General features: G+C 44.5%; 1 pseudogene; it reads left to right on the forward strand.

Moving 5' to 3' along the window:
- The window catches only part of LOC120381639, a 318,539-nt pseudogene that overhangs the window by 180,837 nt on the left and 116,035 nt on the right, over positions 1–21,667 (forward strand).

Consider the following 21,667-nt stretch of genomic DNA (forward strand, 5'->3'; position numbering starts at 1 on the left):
GACTGCTGGCATTTAACATTAAAAAGGTTGCAGAGCAGTTTTTAAACTAAGAGATGGGGGAAAGCCAATGGCTGCAGAGGAGCTCGTGGATCGGACAGAGACTTGTCTTAGAGGAGAGACTAGTGATAGAGATTTTCTAGTTCTAGTCAGGAAGAGAGGCTGGAAGAGGATAAAGTAGGGACCAGATCATTCACACACACAAGAATCTGACACATCAGAAAAGGGCAGACAAATAAACAGCGGCAAGTTTTTAAAATGCTTGTACACAAATGCCAGAAGTCTAAATAATAAGATGGGTGAATTAGAGTGCCTCGTGTTAAAGGAGGATATTGACATAATAGGCATCACAGAAACCTGGTGGAGTGAGGACAATCAATGGGACACAATCATTCCAAGGTACAAAATATATCGGAAGGACAGAGCAGGTCATCCTCGGGGGGGGGGGGGGTGTGGCACTGTATGTTTAAGAAAATGTAAACTAAAATGAAGTAAAAATCTTAAATGAAACTGCATGTTCCATAGAATCTCTATGGATAGTAATTCCATGCTCTAATAAGAATATAACAATAGGGATCTGTTATCGACCACCTGTCAAAGACAGTGATAGTGAGGATGAAATGCGAAGGGAGATTAGAGAGGCTATCAAAATAAAGAACTCCATAATAGTGGGAGATTCAATTATCCCCATATTGACTGGGTACATGTCACCTCAGGACAAAATGCAGAGACAAAATTTCTGGATACTTTAAACGACTGTTTCTTGGAGCAGCTGGTACAAGAACCCGCAATGGGAGAAGCAACTCTCGATTTAGTCTTGAGTGGAGCGCAGGATCTAGTCCAAGGGCTAACTATAACAGGACCGCTTGGAAATAGTGACCATAATATAACAACATATAACATTCCTGTGGTGGGAAGAACAGCTCAACACTGGCATTTAATTTCAGGAAGGGGAACTATGCAAAAATGAGGGGGTTAGTTAAACAGAAATTAAAAGGTACAATGACTAGAGTGAAATCCCTGCAAGCTGCATGGACACTTTTCAAAAACACAATATTAGAGGCCCAACTTAAATATGTACCCCAAATTAAAAAACACAGCAAAAGAACTAAAAAAGAGTCATCGTGGCTTAATGACCATGTAAAAGAAGCAGTGAGAGATAAAAAGGCATCTTCTAAAAAGTGGAAGTCAAATCCTAGTGAGGTACATAGAAAGGAGCATAAACACTACCAAATTAAGTGTAAAAATGTAATAAGAAAAGCCAAAGAGGAGTTTGAAGAAGGGGCTAGCCAAAAACTCAAAAGGTAATATTGTTTTTTAAGTACATCAAAAGCAGGAAGCCTGCTAAACAACCAGTGGGGCCACTGGAGGATTGAGATACAAAAGCAGCCCTTAAAGACGATAAAGTCATTGCGGAGAAACTAAATGGATTCTTTGCTTCAGTCTTCATGGCTGAGGATGTTGGTGAAATTCCCAAACCATTTGTGGGTGACAAATCTGAGGAACTGCCACAGATTGAAGTGTCACTAGAGCAGGTTTTGGAACTACTTGATAAACTTAACTGTAACAAGTCACCGGGACCAGATGGTATTTACCAAGAGTTCTGAAGGAACTCAAATGTGAAATTGAGGAACTATTAGCTATGGTTTGTAACCTGTCCTTTAAATCGGCTTCTGTACCCAATGACTGGAAGATTGCTAATGTAACGCCAATATTTAAAAAGGGCTCTAGAGGCGATCCTGGCAGTTGCAGACTGGTAAGTCTAACGTCTGTGCCAGGCAAATTAGTTTAAACAATAGTAAAGGAATAAAATTGTCAGGCACATAGAAGAACAAAAATTGTTGAGCAAAAGTCAATATGGTTTCTGTAAAGGGAAATCATGTCTTACTAATCTAATAGAGTTCTTTGAAGGTGTCAACAAACATGTGGACAAGGAGGAATCCAGTGGACATAGTGTACTTAGATTTCCAGAAAGCCTTTGAAAAGGTCCCTCACCAAAGGCTCTTACATAAATTGTTATCATGGGATAAGAGGGAAGATCTTTTCATGGATTGAGAACTGGTTAAAAGACAGGGAACAAAGGGTAGGAATAAATGGTAAATTTTCAGAATGGAGAGGAGTAACTAGTGGTGTTCCCCAAGGGTCAGTCCTAGGACCAATCCTATTCACCTTATTCATAAATGATCTGGAGAAAGGGGTAAACAGTGAGGTGGCAAAGTTTGCAGATGATACTTGTGACGATGCGGTTCTGATGGGACCCAACTGAGAGTGACAAATCGCTTAAAACAGGGCAGTTACAGCCCAAGGCTGGGATTTTTCCACCTCTAAGGCAAACGAAACCAGCCAGACAAAGAGGACTTTGGTTTCACCTCACTGGTTAACCACAAGTCACACAAGCAATTCCCTTAGACGCTCCAGTCTTCCAGTATCACCACCAGTGCCACTCATCCTGGGGATGAATGGTTATGAAAACCAACACCCCAATACAAGAAAAAGGTTCTCTCGATCCGAAGGAATCAAGCCCCAGACCCAGGTCAATATACACATCAGATCTTACCCACAAATCACGCTGTTGCCAATCCTTTAGAGTCTAAAGGTTTATTCATAAAAGAAAAAACATAGAGATGAGAGCTAGAATTGGTTAAATGGAATCAATTACATGCAGTAATGGCAAAGTTCTTAGTTCAGGCTTGTAGCAGTGATGGAGTAAATTGCAGGTTCAAATCAAGTCTCTGGAGTACATCCTCCTCTGGGATGGGTCAGTCAGTCCTTTGTTGAGAGCTTCAGTTTGTAGCAAAGTTCCTCCAGAGGTAAGAAGCAGGATTAAAAACAAGATGGAGATGAGGCATCAGCCTTTTATAGGCTTTTCCAGGTGTAAGAACACTTCTTCGTTCTGACTGTTGAAAATTACAGCAAAATGGCGTCTGGAGTCCCATGGGCAAGTCGCTGCATACTTTGCTGAGTTACAAGGCATATCTGCCTTCTCTCAATGGGTCAGTTGAATAGCTGATGGTCCTTAATGGGCCATCAAGCAGGTGAGGCAGAGCTAACACCAGCTTGTCTGGGATGTCTCCCAGAAGCACAGCATAAGTTGGAAATACAGACAGGATAGAGCTAATACTCATAACTTCAACTACAAAATGATACATACATATAGACACCATAATTATAAGCAGCAACCCATAACCTGGTCTTGGACACCTTATATGACCCCCTTTACATAAGATTTGGTGCCACTACAGGACCTTGGCTACAACCATGTTCTATATGGTCCCAGATTATATCAATAACGTCACAATACTAAACTGCTCAAGATAGTTAAGACCAAAGCAAACTGTGAAGAACTTCAAAAAGATCTCACAAAACTAAGTGACTGGGCAACAAAATGGCAAATGTGTATAAATGTCAAGTAATGCAGATTGGGAAAAATAACCCCAACTATACATACAATATGATGGGGGCAAAATTAGGCTAATCAGGAAAAAGTTCTTTTTGTCATTGTGGATAGTTCTCTGAAGACATCCAGCAATGTGCAGCGGAAGTCAAAAAAGCAAACAGGATGTTAGGAATTATTTTAAAAGGGATAGACAGTAATACAGAGAATATCTTATTGCCCTTGTATAAATCAATGGAAATAACTAATTTAGACCCCATCATTTTCTATGTATATTTGGGATTATGTTTGCCAATGGGCTGCACTATGTGTTATCCTGACATCGAGTACTGCTGAGATCCTGCATTCAATAATATCCCTGCCCTTCCTGTTCCCATTCTCCACTGAACCCCACGCTTATGTTCCCAGCTTCCCGAGGACTCTGTCTTTGTCTCTGGACCCATCTGTCAGCAAGAAGCAGTGCCAGGGAGACTTTGATTTCTGGGACGTGGATTTACTTTCTGTGTGTTTTAAGAGACTCTGAAATTGAGTGTCTGTGACATTAAGCACAGTACAAACTGGACTGTTAACAGCTGTGTCCCCTCAGTTCCCCAGGCTGGGGTGCCTTTTACACTGCTCTACTGTGAGAGCAGCCACTCCTGGGCAGTTCACATGCAGTCTCCAGCATGTAACTCGCTCCCAGCTACACAGTATTGAGTGCTGCTAGACAGTGACTCACAAATTACAGTACCCCACAGGAGAACCCCAGAAAATTCTCTGCTCCCAGACTTCCCCCAGAAATGTGCATCTTGCACTGTTCAGCACACTCCTGAAAAATGGGAGCTCATATGAAATCTGTTGTTTCATCAGTGGAAAATGACATGCACCAGCCTTGTTATTCCAAATGGAGTTTCCAACACACTTTAATCCAAACACACTGGTTTGATAAAAAAAGGAAACAAAATTATTAACTACTGAAAAAAAAGATTTGAAGTGACTACAAGTAATGAGGCATAAAAGTCAGAATTGTTTATGAAAGAAACGCAAAGATAAAACACAAACTAATGTTTAACCTAACAAGCTAAAAGGGATTTAAAACAAATGTTTCTCTCGCCATGTGCTGAGACAGGCTGGTTTTCCTTTCAGCCAGGACTCCCCCTAACCTGCCCCTGCCGCCCACATTCAGTTCTTCAGGAGTTGTCATGAGCAGAGCGAAAGGGGGGGGGGGGAAGAGAGTCTCATGCATTTTCCTCACCTCTTTTTATAATTCAGTCCTTTGTACTAGAAACCACTTCAGTTCCCAGCTGAGTCATGGTGACAGGCTGTCATAGATACGAGCTTCAAGTGTCCCTGTGATGGAATGTAAATGTCATCTTCACACCTTCCCCCTGGTGGAGAATGGCTATTTGACCAGCTGTTTGTCTTGCTGTCTCTGAGGAACTTAAGGTTAGGGTTGCAGCTTTTTCGGTAATATCATACCGTAAAATCTCATCACTTTCCATACAATGTTGCTACACATTGTAACAGGAGTATCAGAGGGGTAGCCGTGTTAGTCTGGATCTGTAAAAGCAGCAAAGAATCCTGTGGCACCTTATAGACTAACAGACAATTAGCAGCATGAGCTTTCGTGGGTGAATACCCACTTCTTCGGATGCAAGTAGTGGAAATTTCCCGGGGCAGGTATATATATGCAAGCAAGAAGCAAGCTAGAGATAACGAGGTTAGTTCAATCAGGGAGGATGAGGCCCTGTTCTAGCAGTAGAGGTGTGAAAACCAAGGGAGGAGAAACTGGTTCTGTAGTTGGCAAGCCATTCACAGTCTTTGTTTAATCCTGAGCTGATGGTGTCAAATTTGCAGATGAACTGAAGCTCAGCAGTTTCTCTTTGAAGTCTGGTCCTAAAGTTTTTTGCTGGAGGATGGCCACCTTAAGATCTGCTATTGTGTGTCCAGGGAGGTTGAAGTGTTCTCCTACAGGTTTTTGAATATTGCCATTCCTAATATCTGATATGTGTCCATTTATCCATACAAACGGACTTCACTAAAATAAGACAGGAGATCTACATTACTCACATCACCTCTCTACAAAGGAAAAAGGACTGTAAGCTGTCTAAACTCTTACCTGCTACGTGGGGCCACAACTGTGGTACCCCTAACCCACCCAGCAATATCGTCAATCTATCCAACCACACACTCAGCCCAGAAGAAAAGTCTGTCCTATCTCGGGGACTCTCTTTCTGCCCTGCCACCCCCACCAACATGATACAGTTCTGTGGCGATCTGGAAGCCTACTTTTGCCGTCTCCGACTGAAAGAATACTTTCAGGACAACACTGAACAACGCACTGATACACAGTTACCCTCCCACCAACAGCACAAGAAGAAGAACTCCACATGGACTCCTCCTGAGGGTCGAAATGACAGTCTGGACCTATACATTGAATGCTTCCGCCGACGTGCACAGGCAGAAATTGTGGAAAAACAACATCGCTTGCCTCATAACCTCAGTCGTGCAGAACGCAATGCCATCCACAGCCTCAGAAACCATCCTGACATAATCAAAGAGGCTGATAAAGGAGGTGCTGTAGTCATGAACAGGTCTGACTACCAAAAGGAGGCCGCCAGACAACTCTCCAATACCAAATTCTACAGGCCACTTCCCTTAGATCCCACTGAGGAATACACTAAGAAACTGCATCATCTACTCAGGACACTCCCTACGCTAACACCGGAACAAATCAACATACCCTTAGAGCCCCGACCAGGGTTATTCTATCTACTACCCAAGATCCACAAACCCGGAAATCCTGGATGCCCCATCATCTCGGGCATTGGCACTCTCACTGAAGGACTGTCTGGATATGTGGACTCTCTACTCAGACCCTATGCCACCAGCACTCCCAGCTATCTCCGTGACACCACTGATTTCCTGAGGAAACTACAATGCATTGGTGACCTTCCAGAAAACACCATCCTAGCCACCATGGATGTAGAGGCTCTCTACACAAACATCCCAAACACAGATGGAATACAAGCTGTCAGGAACAGTATCCCTGATGATGCCACAGCACAACTGGTTGCTGAGCTCTGTGCCTTTATCCTCACACACAACTATTTCAAATTTGATGACAATATATATCTCCAGATCAGTGGCACCGCTATGGGCACCCGCATGGCCCCACAATATGCCAATATTTTTATGGCCGACCTGGAACAACGCTTCCTCAGCTCCCGTCCACTCACGCCCCTTCTCTACCTATGCTACATTGATGACATCTTCATCATCTGGACCCATGGGAAGGAGACTCTGGAAAAATTCCACCACGATTTCAACAGCTTCCACCCCACCATCAACCTCAGCCTGGACCAATCTACATGGGAGGTCCACTTTCTAGACACCACGGTGCAAATAAGTGATGGTCACATTAACACCACCTTATACCGAAAACCTACCGACCGCTATGCCTACCTTCATGCCTCCAGCTTCCATCCCAGGCACACCACAAGATCCATTGTCTACAGCCAAGCACTGAGGTACAACCGCATCTGCTCTAACCCCTCAGACAAAGACCAACACCTACAAAATCTCCATCAAGCATTCTCAAAACTACAGCACCCACACGAGGAAATAAGGAAACAGATCAACAGAGCCAGACGTGTACCCAGAAGCCTCCTACTGCAAGACAAACCCAAGAAAGAAACCAACAGGACTCCACTGGCCATCACCTACAGTCCCCAGCTAAAACCCCTCCAACGCCTCATCAGGGATCTACAACCCATCCTGGACAATGATCCCACACTTTCACAGGCCTTGGGTGGCAGGCCAGTCCTCGCCCACAAACAACCTGCCAACCTGAAGCATATTCTCACCAGTAACTGCACATCGCACCATAGTAACTCTAGCTCAGGAACCAATCCATGCAACAAACCTCGATGCCAACTCTGCCCACATATCTACACCAGCAACACCATCACAGGACCTAACCAGATCAGCCACACCATCACTGGTTCATTGACCTGCACATCCACCAATGTAATATATGCCATCATATGCCAGCAATGCCCCTCTGCTATGTACATCGGCCAAACTGGACAGTCTCTAAGGAAAAGGATAAATGGACACAAATCAGATATTAGGAATGGCAATATTCAAAAACCTGTAGAACACTTCAACCTCCCTGGCCACACAATAGCAGATTTTAAGGTGGCCATCCTACAGCAAAAAAACTTTAGGACCAGACTTCAAAGAGAAACTGCTGAGCTTCAGTTCATCTGCAAATTTGACACCATCAGCTCAGGATTAAACAAAGACTGTGAATGGCTTGCCAGCTACAGAACCAGTTTCTCCTCCCTTGGTTTTCACACCTCTACTGCTAGAACAGGGCCTCATCCTCCCTGATTGAACTAACCTCGTTATCCCTAGCTTGCTTCTTGCTTGCATATATATACCTGCCCCTGGAAATTTCCACTACTTGCATCCGAAGAAGTGGGTATTCACCCACGAAAGCTCATGCTGCTAATTGTCTGTTAGTCTATAAGGTGCCACAGGATTCTTTGCTGCTTGCATTGTAACAGGAGGATATTCAGTAGATTGTCTTTTCAAATGGTACCTCACAAGCCCTACAGTGATAAATGAAGGGGAGGGGAGGGATCTCCCTTTTATAAACACCCAGCCAACCAGTTGGCTGTAAAATCCCTGATGGTGCGAGTTCTCTGCTTGCTTTACCTCTAAAGGGTAACAAGCCAACAGGGTTTAAAAAAAAAAAGTATTGGGCACCTGACCAAAAGAGCCAATGGAAAGGCTAGAAATTTGTTAAATGGGAAAGTAACTTTCCCTTTGTCTGTTGTTCTCCGGAGAAGGCGACACGGAGTAGCAATGCTGTGTATGGCTTGAATCAGGTATGAAAATTCATCTTCCATACCTAGAAGAAATGATTTGGCCAGGGAATGTTTAGACAGACACAATCAGGTTTATTTTTTATTTTGGCTTTTGGATCTCCTCTGTGCTATCCCGGATGCTTTTGTTTGCTTGTAAGCTTTAAGCTGAACCCTCAAGAAATCTGTTTTGGGTGCTTACAAAAATTTTCTTTTAAGATCTAGCAAAAGCCTAAGTTCCAGATGTATTGTTTTCCTTTTCAATTTTAATAAAATTTACCTCTTTTAAGAACAGGATTGGATTTTTGGTGTCCTAAGAGGTTTGTGTGTGTTGTTTGATTATCTGGTAGCCACTGCTAATTTCCTTTGTTTTCTTTCTCAGCTCCTTCCCAGAGGGGAGGTGAAAGGGCTTGAGGGTGCCCCAGAGGGAAGAATTCTCAAGCGCTCCTTCCTGGGTCCAAGGGTTTGGGGGTTTTTTGCCTTTGGGTGGTGGCAGCATTTACCAAGCCAAGGTCAGAGAGAAGCTGTAACTTTGGGGGTTTAATACAAGTCTAGAGTGGCACAAATTAATTTGTAGAATCCTGTCGGGCCCCCGCTTTCTGCACTCGGAGTGACAGAGTGGAGATTCAGCCCTGACACATACTATGAACAAAATTGATCATAATTTTCTAGAAGAGTGAACATAGGGGAACAGTAGCACAGTGTCTGTGTGTTCCCAACATATATGTGGGTATTCTAGTCCGTCCCAAGCAATGTGTTCGACATCTTCAAACACCTGAGGAACCGGTCCTGGGAATTGACTGGTTTATTAAGTGACACTGTATGGAATTGAGAGACACTTTATATTATTATTATTTTATTATAAATACTGTGGCAAATTGCCAGTACGGTTATGCTGGGTCTCGCGCTTTCTCTTCTTTGGGGAAGGTTCAGGGCGCCATTGCTTGCCTCTGAATCGGTATTTTAATTACCCCACTAGTGTCCTTGAGAAGGGGAGTGGAGAGGGAGGGACCTGGGCCCGCCCTCTTCTCCAGGTCCCAACCCAGGAGTCCTGAGGTTAGTGGTGAACCACTTGAACTGGCGGTTCCTTCCCCTGGGCTACTTCCCTCTCCTGCCCTTCAGCTTGTGGAGGGGCTTCTTGCCCTCCTTCTACACAAGCCAGGTGCCCCTTACCTAGGGTTTTTGGATTTCTCAGCCCACCGCAGCACTCCTCCAAACTTTCCTTTTGTCTCTCTTCAAAACTGTTCTCTGCTCCAACTCCTTCAAACTGCTCTCTGCTCCAATGCCCACACTGTCTGATTGAAGCAGGGGTTTTTATCACCTGACTGACTGCTGGTGCTCTAATTCATCTATAGCAAACTTTCTTCCCTCTGAGGGAATAAGGCTCCTTGCTAACCCTCTTCTGCTGCCCTCTGGCCAGGCTGTATCACACTGTGTACTGAGAACTCCAAGGCTTTTCCATGCCATGTGCTGTGAAGCTTGTGTTTGGGACACAGGAATTAGAAGCCACTTGGCAAAAGGAATATAAAGGGCAGCTGCATCATCTCCATTTTGTCTTCAATCCCCCTTCCTACCTCTGGAGCAACTTCTCTACAAACTGAAGGCTTGAACAAAGGACTGAATAATGTGGATGTGTACCAGAGAGCCTTTCAAGCCAGGAACTCACCAATACTGCTAAGAACCAGATGTATAGATTTCTGAATGTGTCTGACTGCTTTCCCATTTAACAACTTTCTTTCTTTCTTTCTTTCTTTCTTTCTTTCTTTCTTTCTTTCTTTCTTTCTTTCTTTCTTTCTTTCTTTCTTTCTTTCTTTCTTTCTTTCTTTCTTTCTTTCTTTCTTTCTTTCTTTCTTTCTTTCTTTCTTTCTTTCTTTCTTTCTTTCTTTCTTTCTTTCTTTCTTTCTTTCTTTCTTTCTTTCTTTCTTTCTTTCTTTCTTTCTTTCTTTCTTTCTTTCTTTCTTTCTTTCTTTCTTTCTTTCTTTCTTTATTTCTTTCTTTCTTTCTTTCTTTCTTTCTTTCTTTCTTTCTTTCTTTCTTTCTTTCTTTCTTTCTTTCTTTCTTTCTTTCTTTCTTTCTTTCTTTCTTTCTTTCTTTCTCTTTCTTTCTTTCTTTCTTTCTTTCTTTCTTTCTTTCTTTCTTTCTTTCTTTCTTTCTTTCTTTCTTTCTTTCTTTCTTTCTTTCTTTCTTTCTTTCTTTCTTTCTTTCTTTCTTTCTTTCTTTCTTTCTTTCTTTCTTTCTTTCTTTCTTTCTTTCTTTCTTTCTTTTATAATAAACTTTTAGTTTAGATGCCAATGATTGGCTGGCATCATAGTATTTTGAGTAAGATCCAAACCTATACTGACCTGGTAATGTGGCTGACTCTGGGGTCAGAAGAACACTTTGTTTATGTGAGCAGAGTTTTTAAATAACCTCTCACTGTGCTGGACCTAGGTGCTGATTAGGAGCCAGAGAACTGGGATGCAATAAAGGGGGCCATGTGATTTCTTTTTTCAGTTTCTCGATAACCAGTGTGGGGGATCAGAAGCACAGTTGGTGACTGGTTGGTGAATTTAACTTCCGTGTTATCCACCAGTTTGGGGAGCCTCTGCTCTCCCTTTTTCAGCCTGCCCTGGTCTTGGCATTTTCAGTGAGGACTAGCCCAGGGACACCGGGTCACACCAAGTATTAAAGTTAAATTAATAGAATGTTTTTTATGACAAAGTTTTATGAAATCAACGGAACCCCTTTGTTTTCTTTCATCTGAGCAGGCTTTCTAGTTTTCCAGTGTGATGTGATCTCCCAGCTAGAACAAGGGGAAGAGCCATGGGTCTCAGACCTGCAGGGTTCAGAGGGAAAACAGACCCTGAGATCTCCCTGCAGAGGTGAGGAAACATTAAACCAACTCTGAGTGTGAAAGTGCCTGAAGGAAACATCTGGGATGCCCTACGAAGCCCTTGAGAGGTCTCTCAGTTCATTATTGTTGCCAGCAGGGGTCATATCCTCAGGGTAACTATAGCTCATGGCTTCCCGTAGATTCTAGCAGACACCAGGCAGTAGCTTCCTCCCTTCCCCTTGAGAATTTGGATGGGATTTGAAAGCCAAATTGATCCCCTCCTCTCTCCTGTTTTGGGGAAGAGTTTGGGGGAGTTCAGTTTGTGATTTTTATTTGACCTCCCTCCAGCACTTAGTTTGTTTTGGCTTTTCACTTTTCATCCCTGTTTGATGTTTCTGTCTTTTTCACAGCAGGTGATGCAATGGCATGTGAGAAAGAGGAGCAGAATTCTCAGCAGAAAAATGTTCAGCAAGTGGATAAACACAGAGCATTATTGCAAAGATCAAAAAGCAATGTGTCCAGGAGTCATGAGGAGGAAAACTCCTGTGAGATTCAGCACAGACCAGAGAGAGAACAAGGAAACCAGTCGGGGGTGAAAATGGGTAAACGTATTTCCTCTCAGGGAACTCAGAAGGACCTCAAGGAAACCACAACAAAGCAGGAAATCATCATTGGAAAGAGAAAAAATACATACACAGTGTGTGGAAAAAACTTATGTGACTACTCAGCCCTTCTTAATCATCAGAGAATCCACACAGGGGACAGGCCCTACGAATGCCATGAGTGTGGGAAAACCTTCAATCGCAAATCGGACCTTATTACTCATCAGAGAATCCACACAGGGGAGAGGCCCTATGAATGCCATGAGTGCGGGAAAAGCTTCTCTAGCAGCTCAGCCCTTATTCAGCATCAGAGAATCCACACAGGGGAGAGGCCCTATGAATGCCGTGAGTGCGGGAAAAGCTTCTCTAGCAGCTCAGCCCTTATTCAGCATCTGAGAATCCACACAGACGAGAGGCCCTATGAATGCAGTGAGTGTGGGAAAAGCTTCTCTAGGAAATCAGGCCTTTCTCAGCATCAGAGAATCCACACAGGGAAGAGTCCCTATGAATGCCGTGAGTGTGGGAAAAGCTTCAAGTGCAGCTCAAACCTTATTACTCACCAGAGAATCCACACAGGGGAGAGGCCCTATGAATGCAGTGAGTGTGGGAAAAGCTTCTGTAGCAGCTCAGCCCTTTCTAAACATCAGAGAATCCACACAGGGGAGAGGCCCTTTGAATGCAGTGAGTGTGGGAAAAGCTTCACTCACAGCTCTCACCTTAATGGGCATCAGAGAATCCACACAGGAGAGAGGCCCTATGTATGCCGTGAGTGTGGGAAAACTTTCAATCACAGCTCGCACCTTCTTACCCATCTCAGAACCCACACAGGGGAGAGGCCCTATAAATGCCGTGAGTGCGGGAAAAACTTCATTTACCGCCAGCAGCTTATTAGCCATCAGAGAATCCACACTGGTATGAGACCCCCATGGAAGCAGTGAGTGTGGGAAAACCTTGTCTTGCCACTGAGCCCATGTGAGCCATCAGAGAATCTGCAATGGGGATCAACACCACAAACCCTCTAGGGCTATCGATACTTTCATACTTTTCCTGATTCCCACAGAGTAACTTTTAAAAGCTGTTTGAACTGCATGAAGCACCGATCCCTCAGCTTGGCCAGATGAGTGGCCCATTTTTGCATTTTGCAGTTTGACCTCTTTGAGGTGGACCCATTTGTCCTTTCTATCAACTCCATTGTCCCATGAGTAATTCAAGTGTGTCCTTCCCATAAGAAACAAGGGAGCATCACAGTTATACCATTCCTCCTATTGCAGTTATGGTTAGAGTCACCAATGATACATATTGTATCATTGCCAATTGTTCTCACGTTGCTCTGGGTTGTGCTGAAGAGCAGTTATCATGCGAACTTTTCATATTACATTTAAAAGAAGAGGAGCAAGGGCAGGAAAAAAGTGTCATTTCCGCTTCTGTGATACTGGAAGGAGATGTAAAAAGCGACAGAGTCCTGTGGCACCTTATAGACTAAAAAATGTTTTGGAGCATAAGCAATATACCAAAACCTACAGGATAACACTTCAGTCTCCCTGGACACACAATCGCAGATTTAAAAATAGCCATCCTGCAGCAAAAAAACTTCAGACCCAGACTTCAAAGAGAAATTGCTGAGTTTCAGTTTACTTGCAAATTTGACACCATCAGCTCAGGATTCAACAAAGACTGTGAATGGCTTGCCAACTACAAAGGCAGTTTCTCCTTCCTTGGTGTTCACACCTCCACTGCTATAAGAGAGCCTCATCCTCCCTGATTGAACTAACCTTGTTATCTCTAGTCTGATTCTCGCTTGCATATTTATACACGCCTCTGGAAATTTCCACTCCATGCATCTGATGAAGTGGGGATTCATCCACGAAAGCTTATGCGCCAATACGTCTGTTAGTCTACAAGGTGCCACAGGACTCTTTGTCACGTTGTACAGATCTGGACTAACACAGCTACCCCTCTGATACTTGAAAGGAGATGGGGTGACTCAGAGATTCTCTCCTTCCCCATCACGGCAAAACTTTTACCTTTTGACTGAGCCAGGCAGAGTTTATTGTCATCACATTCTACCCCTCCACTTCTCAAAATGTCATATGATGAAGTGTTCTCAGTTGTCTGTGCTTGGAGATGATGCTTTGACTTATTTAATCCTGTACCAGAGTTGCTATGACTCGAGATGAAAGTATCAAAGGCCTGGAAGGGGAATTCAAATGTATCCTAAATACAGTGTCATCATTTAGAGTTTAAATCCCAGGTTCCATCTATTGGTAAAGCCAATTCTGGCAAGGTAGCTGTTTTTTCCTCCATTATGGGGATGCTGGGATACTAAACATGTTGTAAATAACATAACTGACTATGGAGACAGTGCTGAGCGAAGCAGATTTGAATGGATCAGAGGATAATGTGATGGGAGAATCTCTTGTCCTGATTCTAAACAATGAGATGTAACCTGCTCTGGAATTTCAATTTACACTTTCATTGTCATGTATTCTATCTCTCTGTGATCTGGGTTTCTATCTTTCTTGATGGCTGTGTGGTCGCACAATTAGATATTAGTTCAGCTCAGATTTATTGGAGAATTTAAGACAAATGACCATTTGCTAAAGTCATCATTTCTCCCTTCAGCTTTGCTTTTTCCCCATATCTCCATGATGACTTGGAGACAATTCAAGTGCAGTTCTGTCAACAGGAGAGAACTCTTCAGTTTACTGGCCATGGTAACAAAGACACAGCAGTGATTTAAAATCTCCATTCGGAAATGGTGAACAGCAGACCCCCCACTAACTGAGGGAAGTGCATATGAGCACAGTGTAGTTCAGTTACTTAAATCAATATTGTCTCAGATGGCTATGTTGGCAGGAGAAGCTCTCCTGCTGTTGTAGCGCTATCTACACAGGGATTAGAGCTGTGTAACTACGTTGTTCAGCTGTGTTGATTTTTCACACCCCTGAGCAATAATTATACCGATAAATGTCTGTAGTGAAGACCAGACAGTTTTCTCTTGTGTTTTATGCATTTACATCACTTCTCCCTTACCTCCTACTTCTTGGAAAGATTTAAAGTGTGAAAAGAGAGGTATTTTTCCTCATGATGCAAACATTCCCACATAGGAGATGCCTTCCACCAACACGCATGGCAGAAGAACCAGAGATATATGAACTCTCAGAAGTGTTGGGACAAACCACAACTTGAGCCATGGTTCAGTTGTTGGCAATGGGGATTAAAAGAAAACTAACATATACGACAAGGATTTGTGATCTTTGAATATATTACTGTTACTAGTGAAAATGAAATTATAGGTGAAGTTATTGGTTAAAGAGTAAGACACTAATTGTTTGATAATCTGAATTATTTTGGAAAACTGAAAGTTGTCTTGTTTTTTTCTTTTTTTAGTCATACAGGAAATGATGGCTAATCTTCAAAAGTTAATTTGATTTAATTTACCCCCTGTAGTGTAAGGAGTTCTGGTAGAAAACCTCACTCCAAAAGTTGGGGTGGGAGAATAGGTGTTAGCGTGTAGAAGAGACTATTGGGCCCATATAGATTTTATTTTTTTGTAAATTTCAAATAGAGCATATTTTACTGAACTTCAAAGTCAATTTCTATTAAAGGAAAACTACTCGAGGAGACAATTTGTATAAGTTTTTACCCTGTAAACGGGTCGACTGACCCCTGCGGCGCCTCCTGCTGGTTACTCTGGGAATTAGCTTTGTTCAGCACCAGAGCGCCCTCTGCAGGCTGGTGATCCACCTGTTCTCAGGCCCCCGTGTCCCTCCCTGGACCCGGTGCCCCTTTTCTCCGGGGTGCTGCCCCCTGGCAGTAACCCCTTTTCACTCTGGGCTTCCCCTTTTGTCTCAGGGAACCCCCACCCTCTATCCCTACCTTGCCTCAGTATGTGGCTACTGTCAGTCATTGTCTAGCCCCACACTCTGGGGCAGGCTGCAGTATCAGCCTACTCATCATTGGCAGGGTTGGGTTTGGACCTGCTGCTTTGGCCTACCCCTGGGCTGCCCTCTGCAACCCCCAGTACCCGTTGGCCTTGTGCTAGGCCGCAGCCTGGGGCTTTCCTGGCTAGAGCTCCTCAGCCTTTCCCCGGCCCTGCTTCACCCTAGGTACTTATCTCAGCTCCTAAGCAGCCAGGCCCATCTCCCTCTGAAGGCAGAGAGAGACTGTCTGTGCTTCTGGCTTCCCTGGCCTTCTTATAAGGCCCTTGGCTCAGTTTGGGGCGTGGCCCCAGCTGCAGCCACTTCCCCCAATCAGCCCAGCCTAAAGGCTGTTTTCTTGAGCCTCAGCCCCTTCCCAGGGCTGTTTTTAACCCTTTCAGGGCTGGAGCAGGGGTCCACCCTGCTACATACCCACTTACACTGTAAGGGTCACTGACTTCCCCACTTCTCTAATTTGCAAAGGAAAGGCCTGACATCTGTCATAGGATGTGTCCAGCAGGTAGGAAACTGCAGTTGTCAATCATCAATACCAAGGAAAAGGCTGAAGACCATTGCCTTTCATATCAAAAAGCCATCTAAAGGTTGGTCTACACTGAAAAGCTATGTTGACAGGGGTGTGAAAAATCCACTCCTCTGAGAGAAGTAGTTCATGTGAGCTGAGCCCCAGTGTAGACAGTGTTAGGTTGTCAGAAGAATATTTCCAGTGTTTGAAGGGTAGACACAACTTTAGACAGGTTGATCCCCTCTGGGAAGCGAGTCATGACATCAATTCCAATTTTGACCCATCTCCCTGTAGGTGAGAGAGCTGCTAGTAGGGAGGGCTGAGCCAGGTATCCAATCACCTGGTTCAACTGAGGGAAAAGTTTTAGTACCCATCAGTCCAAAGACTGAGGGAAATGGAGAGTTCCAACTATTGTCATTTTAGTATTTTATTGTTCCTCTCTCTGTTTTTTGTGCTGGCCTTTCTGTTATATCAGAGTGTGGCTGTATAGCTCAGTGTATGTGTGATAAATGCTCTTTGGTGCCAGTTGGCAAAGAGGTCAGAGTAATTCACAAGAAACTCCCGTCTCAGACCCGACAAACTCATCCCACCTAATGCACTGATTTTTATGATATTTATCCAGGAAGCATAGCAGTGAGATCTGTACTGAAACCTTGTAAATTATTGTTACTCCTGATCACTTCAAGAGGTGGGTATGAGTCCTATTGAAGGAGTAATGTAAGTATATGGAACATTATGCCCATATAGTATTGTCATGACAGTGAGTCACCCTAATCACAGGTCTTGTTGGGGACAGCCCATTCAAGTGGGAGGGAATTGTCACCCGTCCCTTGCTAGCCAGTTATGCGATGTATTGCTGCATTGTCAGCCTTTGCACCAGCCCAGAAAAGCCAATGGAAAACTATCAAAGACAAATTATAGACATCGAAACCCTGTGGCAGAGAAAAGGACAATATGAGAATGAGGAAATGGTCCTTCCTGTGAATATACACAAAAGACTGATTCAGTTTATGACAGGGTGGAGAGAAACACTCTGGGTCCATTCACCAAGGAGATCACTAATGACCAATGGTGCTTCAAGAAAGGCAGAGGCCTGGCTCCTAGGGACTAGCAATCACTGCAATAGACTGTCACCTCACACGTCAGTCTATTTAGATAGGGAAGGGAGCTATTAAAGTGTAGGTTGCATTTTGTGATTTTGTTTTGTTGGTAATGGTTGGTTTCCATCACTCACATTTGTTTCTTTTTAAATCTCTGTCCTGTGGTAAAGAAATTTTTGTTTGTTCGATAACTGTGCTCAAGTGCTTTGTGTGATGCCAGTAAAACTGGTAACCTGGGATGTACCATTGCTTTGGGCAGAGAGGATCTGGGATTTTTCTGAGCCCTGGTCTAACCTAGGGGAGGGGATCGATCTAAGTTATGCAACTTCAGCTACATGAATAACGTAGCTGAAGTCGATATACTTAGATCGACTTACTGTGGTGTCTTCATCGCGGTGAGTCGACTGCTGCAGCTCCCCTGTAGACTCTGCCTGCGCCTCTCACTGAGCTGGAGTACAGTCGAGGGGAGAGCACTCGGGGATCGATTTAGTGCATCTACACTAGATGCGATATATCGACCCCCGCTGGATCGATCGCTGCCCGCCGATTCGGCAGGTAGTATAGACATACCCCGAGTATTTGGTGATCGGAGCTAGACCCCGGAGGGGGACACATTGAAGGAACTCAGGGGTTAAGGTGTCTCTATTGTCAACTGTCAGGGCTGCTGTGGAGGAGGGTGCTTGAGTGCCTGACAGGCTGGTGAGCTTGGTCGCTAACATCCAGCTGCCAAAAGTCCTTCTTAGTAGTGGCAGGTGGCAACAAGGAGACTCACAGCCCTCAGCACCCTTAGAATGGTCACAATGTGCATCTATGTTGATCCACCTGTCAGATCCACACAGGGAAAGCTCCCTATAGCATAGCTCCCTGACTCAAAATAGCCCTAAAACTCTGCCCTATGAAATCATGGAACATGTGCTCTTCGCTCTGTGAAAGCATGTAAAGAATCCAAGCGCTGGAGAGTTTGGGCCTGTCATAAACAGATAGTTAAGGGTTAATGTCTCTTTTACCTGTAAAGGGTTAAGAAGCTCACTAAACCTGGCTGACACCTGACCAGAGGACCAGACCAGATACTTTCAAATCTTGGTGGTGGGAAGTCTTTTGTTTGTGCTCTTTGTTTTGTTGTTGTTCGCTCTTGGGACTAAGAGGGACCAGACGTCCATCCAGGCTCTCCAAATCTTTCTGAATCAGTCTCTCATGTTTCAAACTTGTAAGTAATTAGCCAGGCAAGGCGTGTTACTTTTATCTTTGTTTTCTCAACTTGTAAATGTCCCTTTTTTTGCTGAAAGGAGTTTACCTCTGCTTGCTGTAACTTTGAATCTAAGGCTAGAGGGGGTTTCCTCTGGACTATATGAATCTAAGTACCCTGTAAAGTATTTTCCATCCTGATTTTACAGAGATGATTTTTGCCTTTCTTTAATTAAAAGCTTTATTTTTTAAGAACCTGCTTGATTTTTCCTTGTTTTAAGATCCAAGGGGATTGGGTCTGGACTCACCAGGGATTGGTGAGGGGAAAGGAGGGGAGGGGGAAATGGTTAATTTCTCCTTGTTTTAAGATCCAAGGGGTTTGGATCTGTGTTCACCAGGGAATTGGTGAAGCCTCTCAAGGCTGCCAAGGGAGGAGAAAGTTTTGGGGTAACAGAGTGCCCCAGACACTGACATTCTGGGTGATGGCAGCAATACCAGATCTAAGCTAGTAATTAGGCGTAGAAGTGTCCATGCAGGTCCCCCACATTTGTACCCTAAAGTTCAAAGTGGGGGGAAAAACCCTCACATGGTGAGCAGCGGTGTGAATTATTTTTTCTCTCCTTTCTAGCTGCTTAGAAAGCAGCCTGAAGGCAGAGGTGTTAAGTTTTTTAACAAGGGTCTTTGTTAAGAGGAGGCTTCAAGCTGTGAGCAAGCAGACAGCAAAGGAATTTACAAGCTGAATTGTTTTTTCTTTCTACTTCTTGGGTATAGCTAGTGTGATAGACCCAGGCCAGGTGGGTATAGCAGAAGGCAGATATACTGGACACTGGATTAACAAATTTCTGTTCCCTGACTGACCAGAGCAGGGGCTGCACCAGGCTAATGAGAACACCTGACTCTAATTAAGCTGTAAAGAGTCAGGTGAGGCCATTCAGTTAATGTGACCACCTGACTCTAATTAAGGCCCTGCTGATACTATAAAAAGGGCTCACTCCAGTCAGGCAGAGGAGAGCCGGGGAGCCAGAGGAGAGGAAGTGCGGCTGAAGGGCTGGTTACTGAAGACACCCTCAAACCATCGTTAAGGGAGCCCTAAGGTCAGGGTGAAGAAGGGAGAAGCAGGAGAGCTGTGGGGAAGTGGCCCAGGGAAATGTAGCAACTCTGGCAGTGAAAGGTTGGCTGCCAACAACTGCTACCATTAGGGTCCCTGGGCTGGAACCCGGAGTAGAGGGCGGGCCCGGGTTCCCCCCAACCCACCACTACAGGAACATCTCCTGGAAGGGGAAGTCAGGTCCCTGTCAGGACAGGAGGCTGAACAGAGACTGTGGCAGTTCTCTCACCAACCTCCTTGCAGCCTATGATGAAAAGGGCTCAGCAGACTGTAACCCTGGCCCTAGAGAGAGAAGGGCTATGTGGAGGGTCACAGTGAGCCACTGAGGCAGCATAAACCGCCTAGAAGCGCAGGACCCACCGGAGCAGGGTCAGAGCTCTGCCACACTGGTTCTGACTTACTTACTTGTTCTTAAAAGAGAACACCAAGGACCTGAGTCTCGTCCATGTCAATAACTCCCCTCCTCAGCCAATCAGGGTAGAGACTGAGGGCAGGAGGCTGAGGGTTCTCACCAGAGAGCCCAAAGGATGGCCCAGGTCACTGGTGGGATCACTGCCCGAGCACTATTTCAGCCCCACATTTTTGGGTGGACCTCCCACAGTGGGAGCTGCAGAGCGCACGTGCGCGCACCCACACCCACACCCTCCTGGTGTTGGGAGGGGAACAGGTAAAAGGACAAAGGAAGCAAGAGAAAAAGAGGAGGGAGGAAGAGGGGAAGCAAAAAGAACAAACCCTAATGTCCCCAGTGATTCTAAGGGACAAAATCCCACGTGCAGAATAAAGTTCTGCCTCCTTAAGCTCGTGTTTTCCATGCCTAGAATTCAACTCTCACCCCCATGGATCAGACTGAACAGGTTTCAAACCTCCAGGAGGCTCTTACCTTCTAAACAGGGACGGCTGTTTTCTAGTAAAATCACTGAAAGGGAAGGAGAAAACTCGAAAGAGGTTCCTCCTGGCGCTCACGTCCGTGAACCCGAATACTCTCTCAGTCCTCAAAGAGAGACCTGGAGAAGGAGACTCGCTGAAGCAAAGCCACAGGGGTCTCTGAGGTTTCCCTGGCCCCTCACCCCTGTCCTGCCTGGCTGATGTCAGCATCTCTCTGTGAGGTCACCACCTCCCCACCACCTTGGACCAATAGTCTGAGGTCCTGCAAAAGGCCTTTGTGATGTCGCTGCCGCACCCCTCCCTTGCTGTGCCAATGTCCTGCCCCTGGCCAGGCACTTTGCAGGTTTGAGCTACTCCCTGTGGATCACCCCACTCAAGGAGCGTTCGTTCTAGGCAGCAAGCCGGCTAGACAGGGAAACATCAGATGCTGCTCCCAATGCTACACTCAGTTTTTCAGAAATTAGTCGACTTTATTGCCAGAAGAGATCATTAGAGCATCTAATCTGACCCCCTGCATATCACAGGCCTCCTGTAGGACACAATAGCTACTTTTGAGGCAAACACATTGCGGAAAGGCATCTAGTCTTCATGAAATGACATCAAGAGATGGAGAATCCACCACTTTCCTTGGTAGCTTGTTCTTGTGGTGAATCATCCTCGCTGTTGAATTTTTGTGCCTTATTTGTAATATGAATTTATCTCTCTTCACCTTCCAGCCATTGGGTCTTCTTATGCCTTTCTTTGCTAGATTAAAGAGCCCTTAAATACCCAATCTTTCTCTCCATTAAGGCACTTCAATGAAGTCACTTTTCAATCTTCTTTTGATAAGCTAATCAGGTTGAGCTCTTTCAATAGCTCACTAGAAGGTATTTTTTCCAGTCCTCAGAACATTAGGTGGCTCTTTGCTGCCCCAGCTCCAATTTCTCAACATCTTTTTCAAATGAGGACACCAAAAGTGGAGGCAGTATTCCAGTATCAGTCTCACTGATGCTGTCACCTCCTGTGACATTATTGACATAATCTGTAACTGTATAGATCACCATTGTGACCACTGGTCTATATTTGCAGCCAATATTACAGAGAAGTGGTCATGTAAGGGGTCTATGGAGAGGTTCTGATTGGCTGATTATAATGATGCTATCTCTAGATGTGTATCTTTTTTTTGTAGTTGACATTATGAATATTGGCTTTATGCTGCCTGTATTTCAAACTTGTGCTCTGCTTCAGGGAATGATACCTTTGTTTAATTGATGAAAACATAAACTAGACACTTAGAGGATTGGAACTGATT

Source organism: Mauremys reevesii, linkage group 14, assembly GCF_016161935.1.
Source record: "Mauremys reevesii isolate NIE-2019 linkage group 14, ASM1616193v1, whole genome shotgun sequence".
NCBI classification, from domain to species: domain Eukaryota; kingdom Metazoa; phylum Chordata; order Testudines; family Geoemydidae; genus Mauremys; species Mauremys reevesii.